The sequence below is a fragment of the Talpa occidentalis genome, unplaced genomic scaffold, assembly GCF_014898055.3.
Source record: "Talpa occidentalis isolate TD23 unplaced genomic scaffold, MPIMG_talOcc4v2.1 talOcc4.5, whole genome shotgun sequence".
Lineage (NCBI taxonomy): Eukaryota > Metazoa > Chordata > Mammalia > Eulipotyphla > Talpidae > Talpa > Talpa occidentalis.
Window position 1 is genome coordinate 38393289 of NW_023604861.1, and position 13187 is coordinate 38406475.

The window sequence follows — 13187 nt, forward strand, 5'->3', positions numbered from 1 at the left end:
AGTGACAAGAACTCTATCAGTTTGAGGTCAGGAGGGTTTGTCATCACAAATTGCTGCTGTTTATGAAAATGCCAAGGACCACAAGGACATTATATTACTTAGTTGTCAGGTCTGAAAAGAGCATAGAAATCAGAAGCCAACAATGGTGAAAGTGATGGGAAAATAAAATGTGTCTAAATAAAAGAATTCCATGAAAAATAGAAGCAAAAATAAGTTACCTGACACTAGACAGGTTCAGAAAGAAATCATCGGACCCTTCAACTGGCATATTGTATAGCAGTACTTCTCAAGCTCCAGATTATACCAAATCACAGAAAAGCGTTAATAAAACAATTTGTGGGGCCTAGCTCAAGAGTTTCTGATTTGGTAGGTCTGGAATGAGGACCTAGAATTCATATTTCTGTCAAATAACCCAGTGATGAAAACTCTGTTTGTCCTGGACAACACTTTGTAAATTATGAGTGACAAGTTCACTGGCGCTACATAAGATTACTCAGCTGGAATCTGAATACCAAATTTTCTTATGGAATCTCTTGAATTTTAGGTATTGGCAACTGGATTTTTAAAATATTTTAAAAATATGATGAGCTAAACAATGTACAACCATGAGGCTGAGTAGGCTTATGTATTCAGATTTTTTGCAATCTCTGTTATATAGGGATTCCTGAAATTCATAAGAAGTTTTGTTTTAAAAACAAAGATCTAACAAAAAGATCTAGAATGATACACAAATTGTCAAAAATTAAGTATAACAAAAAGCCAAATAGAAAAATTATACCAACAATGTCCCATATTTTTTTTGTTACTATTTTTCCAGCTGAATTCTATAATCCAACTTATTTTAATACACTACCTCATTTTATCCTTAAACTTGTAAATGAAGTGAGAATTTTACCATCATCTCTTCTAAATCAGGGATTTTTAAACCCCACCATAAGTCACGTATACTATTTTTCTATAGCAATACCATGATGTTTTAAAAGTTATTAGCAATCATATTTACTCATAAAAATTTAGGGAAACCCTTTAAATGCAGGGTCCAACAAATGCAGACTGGAATTGGGATTCATGTTGGGCCTAGAACAGGTAGGTTGGGGCAACCGCCAAGGTATACATCATCATCTATAAGAAGTAACTATTTAAAAATGCTAAATTCAAAATACTGGATGTGCCATCAAAATAAAATCTCCTGTGGAACTTACAGAAAAAATAAATGCCCAAGTCCCATTCCTGATTATTCTGATTCTAGAAGGTCAAAAGTCAATGGCAAGGAATGGTTTTCCACTATCACTTATCATTTATATTAGAGTAACTAAAGAGGCTGAATTATGATGGAAATTTTTACCCCAAACATTTCTTGCTAATTAAAACATGTAACCAAAAACAGGAAAGCAACTTCATTATAGAAAAACAAATGAACTCTATATGTAAACAGAAAAAAAATTGTTTTATGCTTCAAGATAGGTGGAGAAAAAGATGACTGAATTAATTTGGTAACACATATGTCTTGAAACTTTCTGTTCAATAATAATATTTCCAGGTTAAAGTCTTTAGTCTAGAGCATCTGTTGCCTACATACTCCTAATTCATGACCAATAGCACACTGTTCTTTGGCTAGGTATTTTATGTAGCCCAAAGTCTATGTGACTAGTGAAGTTTCTTTTTTTTTCTGTATCATTTTTAATTAATTAATTTATTTATATTCTACATCATTGTTCATTTTTGTACAATGTATGCTTTTTCCTCTAAGGCGTAGTCCCCATGAAATTCCCACCACCAATCTACCTGTGCACCATCACCATAGTCCCTGGTGCTCTTCCTCCCCCGTTAGAGATTAGTAAAGTTTCTTCTATGACATTCTTTTTAAAAACAGAAAAGGAAGAATGGCCATATTTTTCCCAAACAAAAAATACCAGGATAAAAATAAAAGTCTAACTTTTAAAGTTAAAACCACCATAGAAACACATGGTCAAAAATAAAAATAAACAAATGGTACTATATCAAACCAAAAGCTTCTGCACAGCCCAAAAAAAAAAAAAAAAAAAAAAACTACAATCAAAAAAGAAAAAATATTCTGCTGAATGGTAGAAAATATTTGCACACCATACAATAAGCGGCTAATATCCAAGATCTGCAAATAACTCATTCATCTCAATAAAAAGAAAAATAAATCCAATCACAAAATGGGCAGAAGAATTAAATGGATACTTCTCCAAAGAAGACATACAGATGGTCAACAGGCTCATAAAAATAAAAAAATGTTCAACATCACTTATCAGGGAAATGCAAGTCAAAACCACAATGACATACCATCTTACTCTTGTAAGAATATTCCTTATCGAAAAGACCAGAAACAGAAAATGTTGATGAGGGTGTGAATAAAAAAAGAACTCTTGTGTACTGTTGTTGGAGATGTAGACTAGCCCAGCCTCTACGGAAAATAGTATAGAGATTCCTCAAAATACTAAAAATAGATGTATCATATCATCTATTGCTGTTATTTACCCAGCAGTGCAAAAAAAAAAAAAACAAAAACAAAAAACTAAGCAATATATGCACGCCTATGTTCATTGCAGCACTATTTGCAATAGTCATGTTACAAAAACAACCAGATGCCCAGTTACAGATGAGTAGATTAAGAAGATATGGTATCTATACATGATGGAAGGCCACTCTGTCATAAAAACAAGAGATTAACTCTTGTGACAACATTGATAGAACCAGAAGGGTTTATGCTAAATGAAATAGGTGAGGAGGAAAAAGACAAATACTGGGTGATTTTAGTCCTGTGAAATAATGAGAAACGAAACAAAGGAACTGAGAAAAATAAACCTAAATAAACCCTATAAATTTGAGTGTAGAACTGAAGGGGAGATGGGGTAGAAACAAAGAGGGGGTGGGACACAATGATATATGATAAAGGGATAAGGGCACGGCTTTGGTATGGTGGCACACTTCTGAGGATAGGTGAACCTATTTCCCTAAATCTTATACAGTATTTTAAACCAATGTTACCTTAATTAAATAAAAATCCTGATTTTAAAAAAATGCACAGTCACATGATGATTTGATATAAAAATCAACAGCCATCTGCATATCAACTTAGCCTCCATTTTCTCTAATCTGAGACCTCAATGGAAAAATTTGTTGCCCTGTTCCAGTGAGGGGAAAAGGGAAAATCATGAACTTTAGAACCATACTGCTAAGTCATGATTTAAAGCACATATATCACTTAACTTCTTTAAATCCTATGTTCCTCCTCTCACTGAAGAAGAAAAAAAAAGGCATAATTACTATCAGAAACTTTATGAGGAGTAAATGAAAGAAATGACATAAATTTGTGGGGATATTGGACCAGCAGTGACTTCCCAATTTATTTTTATTTCCATCCTGTCTTCTCTTTTGTCACACACCTTTCGCATTGGCAGCCAAGTTGGGTTAGTGTAAATGAAGCTATACTGAGGTTGAGACCTTGGCACTAGTGCTCATTCTTTACTGTGGAAGCTTACTTTTGGATTGTAGAATGTTCAGTACCAGCTCTTTTCTCTACCCGTGGGGTTCCTCCTAAACACAGCTGTGACAACCAAAAATGTCCCCAGACATTGCGAACATCCGTTGAGAGTAAGAAGAAACCATCCTCTGATGACAACTGAAACTGGAACCCCATGACACAAGCTGTGGGGCAAACTAGCTCTTTCCCACCTAAGCGGCAGGGTATTCAGCTTAGTTGGTACCACAGGCCCCCCTCAATGAGTACAGCTGAAAGGCTGACTAGCACCAGCAGCCAAAGGTGGCTGGCAAGTAGCAGTGATAGTTCTCTGCCCAGCTGCTCCAGTGGCCAGCTCTAAAAGTAGCAGCAGCAGAGTTCCCATCTGCCACCAGAGCATGCAGCCTGTGAGCAGCACATCCTCTGTGCAAGCCAGTTTGAGTGCCAGAGCCCATAAAGCTCCAGTGCAACAGGCATCAGCAGCAAGTGTTTCCTGCTGGCTGCCCAGAAGGGCTGCCTCTGGCCAGCACCCAGGATGCCCTGCAGCAAGAGGCTGCAGGATGGCTTCACAAAGGCTTACCTTAGTGGGCCAGGCTTGATGGCCAGCCTCAACCCTAGCTGAGTTTGAGTGCTAGGACAGAGCCCCCTCAGGGCTCCAGCACCCAGCCCCAGAAGTCTCCTTGCAGGCAGCTCAACCAGCAGCAGGCAGCAGCGGTGGCGAGCATTTCATTGCCTCCCACCAGTGGCTCTGCTAGACCTCAGACTACCAGCAAAGACTGGCAATGAGGGTGGGCAGCAGTGGCTCCCCTACCACACTGCTCTAGGACCTGCAGTCCCACTGGTGCTGCTGTAGTGAGGTTGCCCTGTGCTGGAGCAATATCCCACAGAGGAGGCAACAGTAAGCCCCCATATCCCCTGCTACAGGGCTGCAGGGGCAAGCGTGGGACACACTGGACCAAATCCAACTCTGCAGCTGCCTGGATCCACGGGCTCGTGGAATCCTGGGTCAAAATGGAGGGCTCCCAGCAGAGCCCACCCTGCAGCAGCTGTAACCTGTGTCCCAGTGATGCATTCCCCCTGATACACACACACACACACACACACACGCACACACACTTTTATTTTGTTTTACCCAGCCCCACTGAAGGTGTACTATGTGCAAACTGCCTCAGGCCCCACTGAGGCTGATTTCTGGCTGTGGTTTCTCAGAGCCCACATGCCCATGAATATGCACTGAGTTGGATTCTGGCCCACTGCTTGCCAGTGTGCCACAAGATCCAGGGCCTCACTGACAGGACAGAACCATCTTGCACAAGCAGAGGGGGCCTTAGGAACTCTGTTTCCCTGTTCAATAAATAAACCCCACTGTTGTTCCCTGAACCTAAGTGGTCTTGCAATGTAGTGCATGGGTCGGAACCCATAGACAGTGATCTGGCCACTGTCCTTTGACTATCTATAGCGCTGCTATAGTCCTGTTACAGGGACGGCTGTAAAAAATAAAACCAACTTTTGTTTGCACTTCTGACCACTCATCTGAGAGGAAAGAAATAATCCTTCAATCTAACTATCTTTAAGTCTTATATAAAAGTCATCAAAGTAATGGATGACTGCTTCACTAAGGTAGTATGTATCTGAGAAAGACAAAGACTCAAACAAAAGAGAAAATCACATTTCTGAAATGCTCCCATTTTCAGTCAGACTTTTAGATTATAACACCATGAGCAAAGTTATTTTTCTCTCTCCCTCTCTTTCTCCATTCGCTGCCCCTTCCACCTTGCCTTCCTATGCCTCCCAGCCTAAAGTACACTATTGGCCTCAATAAATTAGTGCAATAAAAATAATACTCAAGTATATAGTTTTATCAAGGGCATTTTCCAAGGTATACTATTGGAGAGAGAGTATCTTGAATAAATAGGTTGTTGTTTTAAACTGAATTCATGATACTATTAAGTTTTCAACCTCAGAGTCAGGAGAGGAGCATTTCAAAGATAAACTATCCTGATATTTTCATTTCAAAGACAGGTAATAAGTGGAATACAACAATTTCCAGGGCACTCTAGACAGGCATAATCTACTTTATGCAACCAGTCACCATTCTGAGGTTTCTCAAAGAGGTTTACTTTATAGTCAGAATGAGAAGCTACAGGATTTGTGGTGAGGGCACTGCCTACATGGTAAAGATGGATTACTTGATTAATAAATTCAGAGAGAAGGGATGAGAGGGGAGGACAAGGTGAAGTGCAGAGCAAAAAGGAAAGGATAAAATAGGCAAGAAAACAGAGTCAGGTGAGGAAGGAAACAAAGTAGACATAATGCTCCTTTTTCATGTATTGAATATTGGACACACTATATTTCTAAGAAAGTGTGATTGTGAAAATATGAAATATTTGCTTCTACACAGAATATATTCCTCCCCCTTCTCATATCTTATTTTATAGGTAACAAATGTCCTCTAAGATATACAGCACTGATCTTCTCCGACTATCAGTTATGAGACACGTGTCTTTCAGAGCCAGCTACAGGAAGTGTCCCCTGTGCTGAGGGGACCCACTATAATAGGAAGGGAGAAAAGTGTTCCCATCACTCCCGTACAAATCAGAAAATTGAAGATTAAACAGGGTACTGCTTGTGCTCTGAAACTTGTGGTTAATTTAATCAGACACTCTTGTGGTTCAGGGTTTTAATAAGAAAAAATCAAGTTCCCTTGATAAATGATCTTACTTTTTTTTTTAAGTGAGAGAATTTCAGGCCTGAAAAATGTAGAAGAAACTGCACCTCAAAGGGGGAGAAATGCTGTGTGAAAAGGTAGCAGCAGCACTTCAATATTTAAGAGAATCAGATTGTGAGGATCATGTAGCCTCTCATGTTTATAAATATGCATTCAATGCTCTGTCCTGAAAAAGTGCAAGACAAAAATTTCTTCCTAGCACTGGCCTTAGAGAGAAAAGGTATTCTTTTGTACATAATGCTGCTCAGCTCACCAGAAAAGGGGCAGTAAATAAGCAAAAATGCTGGTTCACAGGCCCTGATGTCCTTGGCTGCAAAAATCTGCCTGCAGAATTGAGGTTATCGAAGAGGAGGGGTAGGTATTGGGGTCAGAGGGACCCAATGGACTATTGCAGATGATTACCAGTGTTTTGCTGATGAGGTGAAAATGCTAACACATATCCGAAGAGTTGTGAACCTCTACTTCTAAGTAATTTACCTTGCTGCAAACCAGCAAGGTTCCAATAAAAAATAATTGGAAAAAAAAGAACATTAAAGAAAAAATTAGTAGCCAAGGTATTGACATTTTTAAGCCAATTCTCTGAGCTCCAGTTTTTACAGGGAGGTAGAAGAAGACATGGTGACAGCCAGACAAGCAGGAGGTTGAACTATAGTGGAACCCTAAACTTAGGGAATCTAATTCTTTTAAAACAGACAATAGAACAATAGCCTTTTGATCTAGAGAGAGCCACAATCATCAGGAATAGCTAGTGAGGATCATCCAGAACAAAGTTCGTCAGTACCTACGCTTACAGGTTATACAAAAATGTCTTAGATCAAAAGAGAACTGTGTAGCAACAATAGCTAGCCCTTGTTTCTAACATCTTAGTTTTTGGAAAAGTAGTTTTGAGTGCTATACCAGTCAGTTAGTCAGTCACTATGATAAATGTTACCAAGTGAGCCTGGGACCAAATCTGTCGATTTGATTCACAGAGCATTTAATTAAGGGTAATATCAACAGGACTCTACGCAGTAAGACAAGATCAACCATCAGTATTGACCTCAGCATGCCTCCCCATCTCTAGGTACTAGGCCCCACCAACTTAACAAACTTCACAAATCACTGAGGTCTAATTAGGAACCAAGGTTGATTTATCTTTATGGCTTTGTATGACTTGTCATCTAACTTGAGGTATTAATCCAGATAATAGCACAATGTCTTTATAATTGCACAGATTCTGCTTCGGCCCACAAGGAGGAAATCTAGGGCAGTTTTATCATCTATAATAATTCAGGCTTGAGTGTGGAAGCTGACATAAAAGTTTTCTAGGTTAGAGAATGAAAGAGAACCTCTACTATAAGACTTCTAAGTCTAACTGCCCACAGAGAGGGCATCAACAATGAACCAGTTGTCCCTCTGAGAGCAGCAGAAAAGGTTTGTGTCAATTCCAACATAGAGATTTAGGAGGTGAGTGAGCATCCTCTTTGTTCTTTCCATTTTCCTCTATCAGTGCAGTCCATGAAAAACCCACAGGAAGCTGGAGACTCAGTTGAAAAGAGGCTGGGCTCCTGAGTTTCCCCACGGAGAAGAACCACACACCCACCACCAAAGATATATACTAGCACCTGCTCTGAATTGTTAAGTGAGCAAAAAACACTCTTCTGTCCTGAAGCTACAATATATTTGCTGACCTTTAGCAACAGAGCCTACACCAAAACATGACATAGCAATTCTATTTTTAGTAGATCCCCAAACACCCATGCACATGTATAAATGCAACATTAGTGAAAGAAAACAAATGGAGAAGAGCCTAAATAAAGCATGATAAACTCAGAGAGCAAGATACAACACAATTGTTCAAGTGAGTACTCTAGATTCACAGGGATCTAGGTGGTTTAAGTCTCAAAAACATAATTGCTAAATGCAAAAAGTAAGGTGCAATGACAGCTTAGATTCAGATGTCACTTAAGTAAAACCCTAAAACATAAATAAGAGTATATTTTGTTCCTTGATATATAAAGAGACATTAAAAATTTAAGTATTTATGGAAATTATATAGTCAAATTTCCAAAGAGCAACTATTTCTAGAGACAGGAAGGAGAAAATGATGCAAGGGGGAGCATTAGCTGTATTGATAATTATTCGCTCTCTTCTAAAGGATAGAGAGAAATACAAAACTACATATGTATTATATTATATATTTTATAGAGAGAAATATGAAACTACATATGTATTATATATTATATATTATATTATATACATATAGTAAAGTGTTAACATTTGTTAAAACTGAGTAAAAATGCATGGTGATAATTACATTATTTTCTGTGCTTTTCTGCATGTTTGAAATATTCCATAATTAAAAATAATTTTTAAAGCAATGTAGGGATATTTCTCTATTCCCAGAGGTCTGTCACTATGAACGCCTACAGTTTATCTAATCTACTTGAATGCAAAAATCTTTGGGGAGAAAGAGGCATAATTTGACTAAAAGCAGGATGTTATAGAATTCTTACTCTCCAGGGAAATAAACAATGCACAGTAGCTGCTTCAGATGCATAGTCAACAGGGAATCATCCAGTTTTACTCATCTTTGGCAAATGCAGGGAATCAAATGCAAAATTTAACACTCTGGGGTGATGTTGCGAAGATGTGTCATTCCCTAGAGGACTTCAGGTACATGAAATAATTAATGGACTATGTTCAGCCATAACTAATTTTCTCATCTCTAAAGAACTTGCAAGAAATTGTCTTCATTTAATAACTAATCAGAATACAAATCAAAATATTTCTTAGATTTTTTTAAATATCTTAAGCTAGTATTCAAACAGTACCTCAAATGGATTGAAATTGTTTCTGATTGTAAGACATGAGAGTGAAGTAGTAAATGTGATTTAAATACAGGCCAAATCATTTCACCTCCTTCACAGGTATTCCCTAATCAATTACCAAGTCACAGAAAGCTCACCTTTTTAGGCTTCCTAAATACTATATTATTGCTACTGCTCAGTTTCTGCCCTGTGATTAATAAACACTTACTGGACATTTTTCCCATTCAATTGTGCATGTCTTATTCGATATCATCTTTAGCATCTAGTACTGAACTTCACACAGACTGCATATAGGGAATTTTTTTTTTTCTCATTGCTGATACCTGCAGTACACACACAGTCCAAGTCTGATTTTAAGATTCCAATTATGTCTCTTGAGTTGAGCCTTAAAGTCTCTCCTCACCTTACCTTCCAATTCAACACCTACTTATGGTATATGACCAAAGTTTTTTTGATAAATCGGCCAATCAAATAAATCAATAAATAAATCCAAATGTCTTGCACAATTTAGAAGAAATATGTTCCTTCTAATCAAATGATGAGGTTAGAGATAGAAATTGATTTTTGTGATTCTATATTTATGTGATTGCCGTTTCCTTTTTCTTCTGTGATTTCTACAGTGAAATAGGTTGACTATTTGTATCTATTTCCAGAATAAATTGACTGTTCCTCAGCTGTAAAGAAATATGGCACAGGTTTTGAAAAGTCTTGCCTAAAAGAATAAGTTCAGAGTTAACAGCATGTGTTCTACCCTTTACTTAAAATTCTAGCCAAATGCCAGACATTGGTAACAAGCTTAGACTTCACAAAAAAGGTATATATGATCTAGAAAATACAGTCACTATATTTTAGAGCAGGCAAACATTTCTCAGAAGTTGAAGCATATTTACTCTGACACATCCATTACTACCCAATGACAAAATAGCAAAACATTTATAAAAGAAAGTGAAGAATAAACACCTTAGGACTAATGAACACAGATTTCACAGAAAATAATAAACATGCATAAGTAACAAATCTCAGTCTACTACCAAGTCATGTTAGTTGACAAGATGAATAACATGGACAAAGGACTCAAATATGCTGCTATTATAATGGTCAGTTTTAAACAAAGATTTGTACATCCTCTTGCCCCTACAAATGACATGCCAAAACTACCAAATATGTTAATTTTATGTTGGACAATGGCACTTTCTCTTTAGAAGTCATCAGTGGCTTCCTATTACCTAGGAGTAACATTCATATGTCTCAGCAAAACATTAAAAGTTCCTCATGTTCAGGTTCCAATTTCTATTTGGAGGCCTATATTCTACTGCATCCTTCTATTTATTCTGTGATACTGATAGGCAAATCTATTTGCCAACCGAGGATTAGACTATATTATTCTTTTATTTAGTGTCTGCTAAGGCAATACCTTGAGGCTAGAAGGGTTTTTCATACCTTATTTACACATTCAAAGTTCTATATATCTTCTAAGACTGAATTCAAATGTTGCCTGTTATGTGAAGCTTTCGTTGATCCAGTAAATTAATGTTCTTCTGTGGAACCAAAGCAAATTTCTTGCACATTGATTTAACTCCGTTAACAACATATATAATGTGAGTGATAGTTATTTAGTGTTTTTAGTCCTTCCTTTATTATATATCCCCTATGGTTCAGATCAACACATTAGAGTCGCAGTGCTTGCACACTGTTTTGTCCTTGATGGGCCAATGAATATTTGCTCCATGAACAAATAAAAGTATAGACTTATTTAGTTTACATTTTAACTTGCAATTTCATAATACATAAAGTATACGCAGAAGCTATAAAAATCATTTATAACCAAAGAGAGAAGGAAAATGAGTATCTACATAGTAGAATTTAAAGACAGCAGAAGAATAGAGATTTTAGAGCCAAACTTTAGCATAAAATTCACGTTGCAGTACAGTCTAAGGGGAAGAACCCTTCTTTGGGGACCATCAAACATGAATTCATATTTGTCTTAATAACTTATCTCCCCTGGATATAATTCTTCATGTATATAATGGAAGCAGAGATCTCTATCTAGCCTACTGTAAGAATAAATGAGATAATATATGTGTATTAAGTAAGGAATGTTTATGAGGATAGAGAGAAGATACCATCATGAAATTATTAACACAAGTTTCTTCCCTCGATTGCTGCAAATTCTCATCACCTTAGGTACTCACTTTCTCTAAGAGACCACAAAAAAAGAGTCAAGGAGTCACTTCTTAAGCTTTGAGACTCAGGGGTCTAAAGATTAGCAAGGGATGGAAAAAAGTAATGTGTCCAGATCATCAATGTGGAAGAAAAAAATGTATGATGAGTAGGAGCAAAGTTTCTTTTTTCTCATCCTCAAGATTTTAACTCCTGATTAGACAAAATGTCTAGGTTGGACAATGGAGGAGAGCCAGAAAGGGACTACAAATTGATTAGATGTTGTAACACCGGGGAAGTAGTCTTCCATGTAGACCCATGTGAGGCTGAGCTATGAAAGAATGAAGACAGTCACCTGGTAGGTTTATGAGATTTGTGCTTCATTTCTCAGGAACCAACAAGACCCCTGTGGAAAAATGGTTGAGAAATATTTGTGGAGCAGAAAGGGCCTTAAAGAGCTATATTAAGTTCCTGTCATTTAATGTGGCCAAGAATTAGTAAGAGGATCACACATACCATAGAAACAGATGACCTCCCACAACCTCTCAGAGATCCTATAATCTCAGCATAATGTATGAGATGATTGTGTGTCACAGATAATACAAAGAAAGAGAACCATATCCAAGGCCAAAGAGACCTTAAGAAAGGGAACAAGAAACATTGCAGGAAGATCTTCATGAAAGTGACAGTGGCCTGTCAGGAGTGAGGTGAATGACAGTGGCCAGATGCAGTATAGTCCACCCAACATGTTGGGACTGCCCACTTCTCCTTATGCAGAACACAAATAAAATCCAAGGGAAGGCATAGAGGGAAAGATCAAATCAACTGAAAATAAGTTTCTGACATCCAAAGCATGAGGTTTCATAATAGAAATTAAATTTCAGGAAAAAATGAGGAAAATAATATTTCTTACTCCCATGAGTTTAGACTTGGCTTTTATTTATGCAAAGTTTCCAGCCCAGAGTTTCCAAAGAGTACTCAACAAATGCCAGTCCTGCCTCTCCTCCACTTACTGCCTAGACAGACATAATTGAGATTCAGAACAAATATTTAATATATACCACTAGACATAAGAATTGACTTTTTTTTTTTTTTGTAAAGGACAGATAGTAAACGCTTTAAGTGTTGCAGGCCTTAGGCTCTATTGCAACTACTCTGCTCCGTCCTTGAAACATACAAGGAATCATAGTCAATACATAATAATAGAGATGGCCATGTTCCCATAAAACTTTATTTACAAAAACAGACAAGTGTCCCAATTTGGCTTGCAGGTCATAGTTTGTTGACCCCTGGACTGGAAAATGGTTTAAAGAACTGTTAAAAAATTATGAGAGATACAAACCTGAGCTAAGACGGCAGCCATAGGAATGAAAAGGCATAAGTAAATTAGGGAAGGGGGGTCAAGCAGCTATAGAAAGTGGGATAAATGAACAAGTGAAAAATGATTTCTACCTTGGTAGATTAAAAGAATGAGCTATAGATATGGAGCAGCTGGAAGATGTACCATGATAATTGAGTTGTGGAATAAGTTTGGGATCGATCCAAAAAGAGAAGAAAATATAAATACCTCCTTTATCACAAAGGGTTTTAATGCCCTTTAATGCATATATGTGGAATGCAAAGACAGAAAGAGCAAAGAAAAATGAAAACTCCTGAAGGTTTCAAATTCCAACACTCTAATAGCCATAACTGTAATGAAATGTTTCACAAGTGTTTTTTTTTTTTTAATAATTTAAGATTTATTTATTTATTTATACAAGCACTGGGTACAGTCAGAAGCACAGGAGGGTGAGAGAATTCACCAGAGCCAGAGTGGGGAGCAGAACAGGCAGAAGGATGAAACACACTGCTGAGGAGAGCAGCAGGCATGCCAGGAGAGGTCTGCACACCATGTGGGACCCTCGCCGGCGGCCGGGGATTGAACCGGAGCTGCAGAGGCTGCGGGCAGCTTGGCAGCCCCACGCTCAACCGCTGCACCACGAGGGGAAGCCCTTCACAAGTG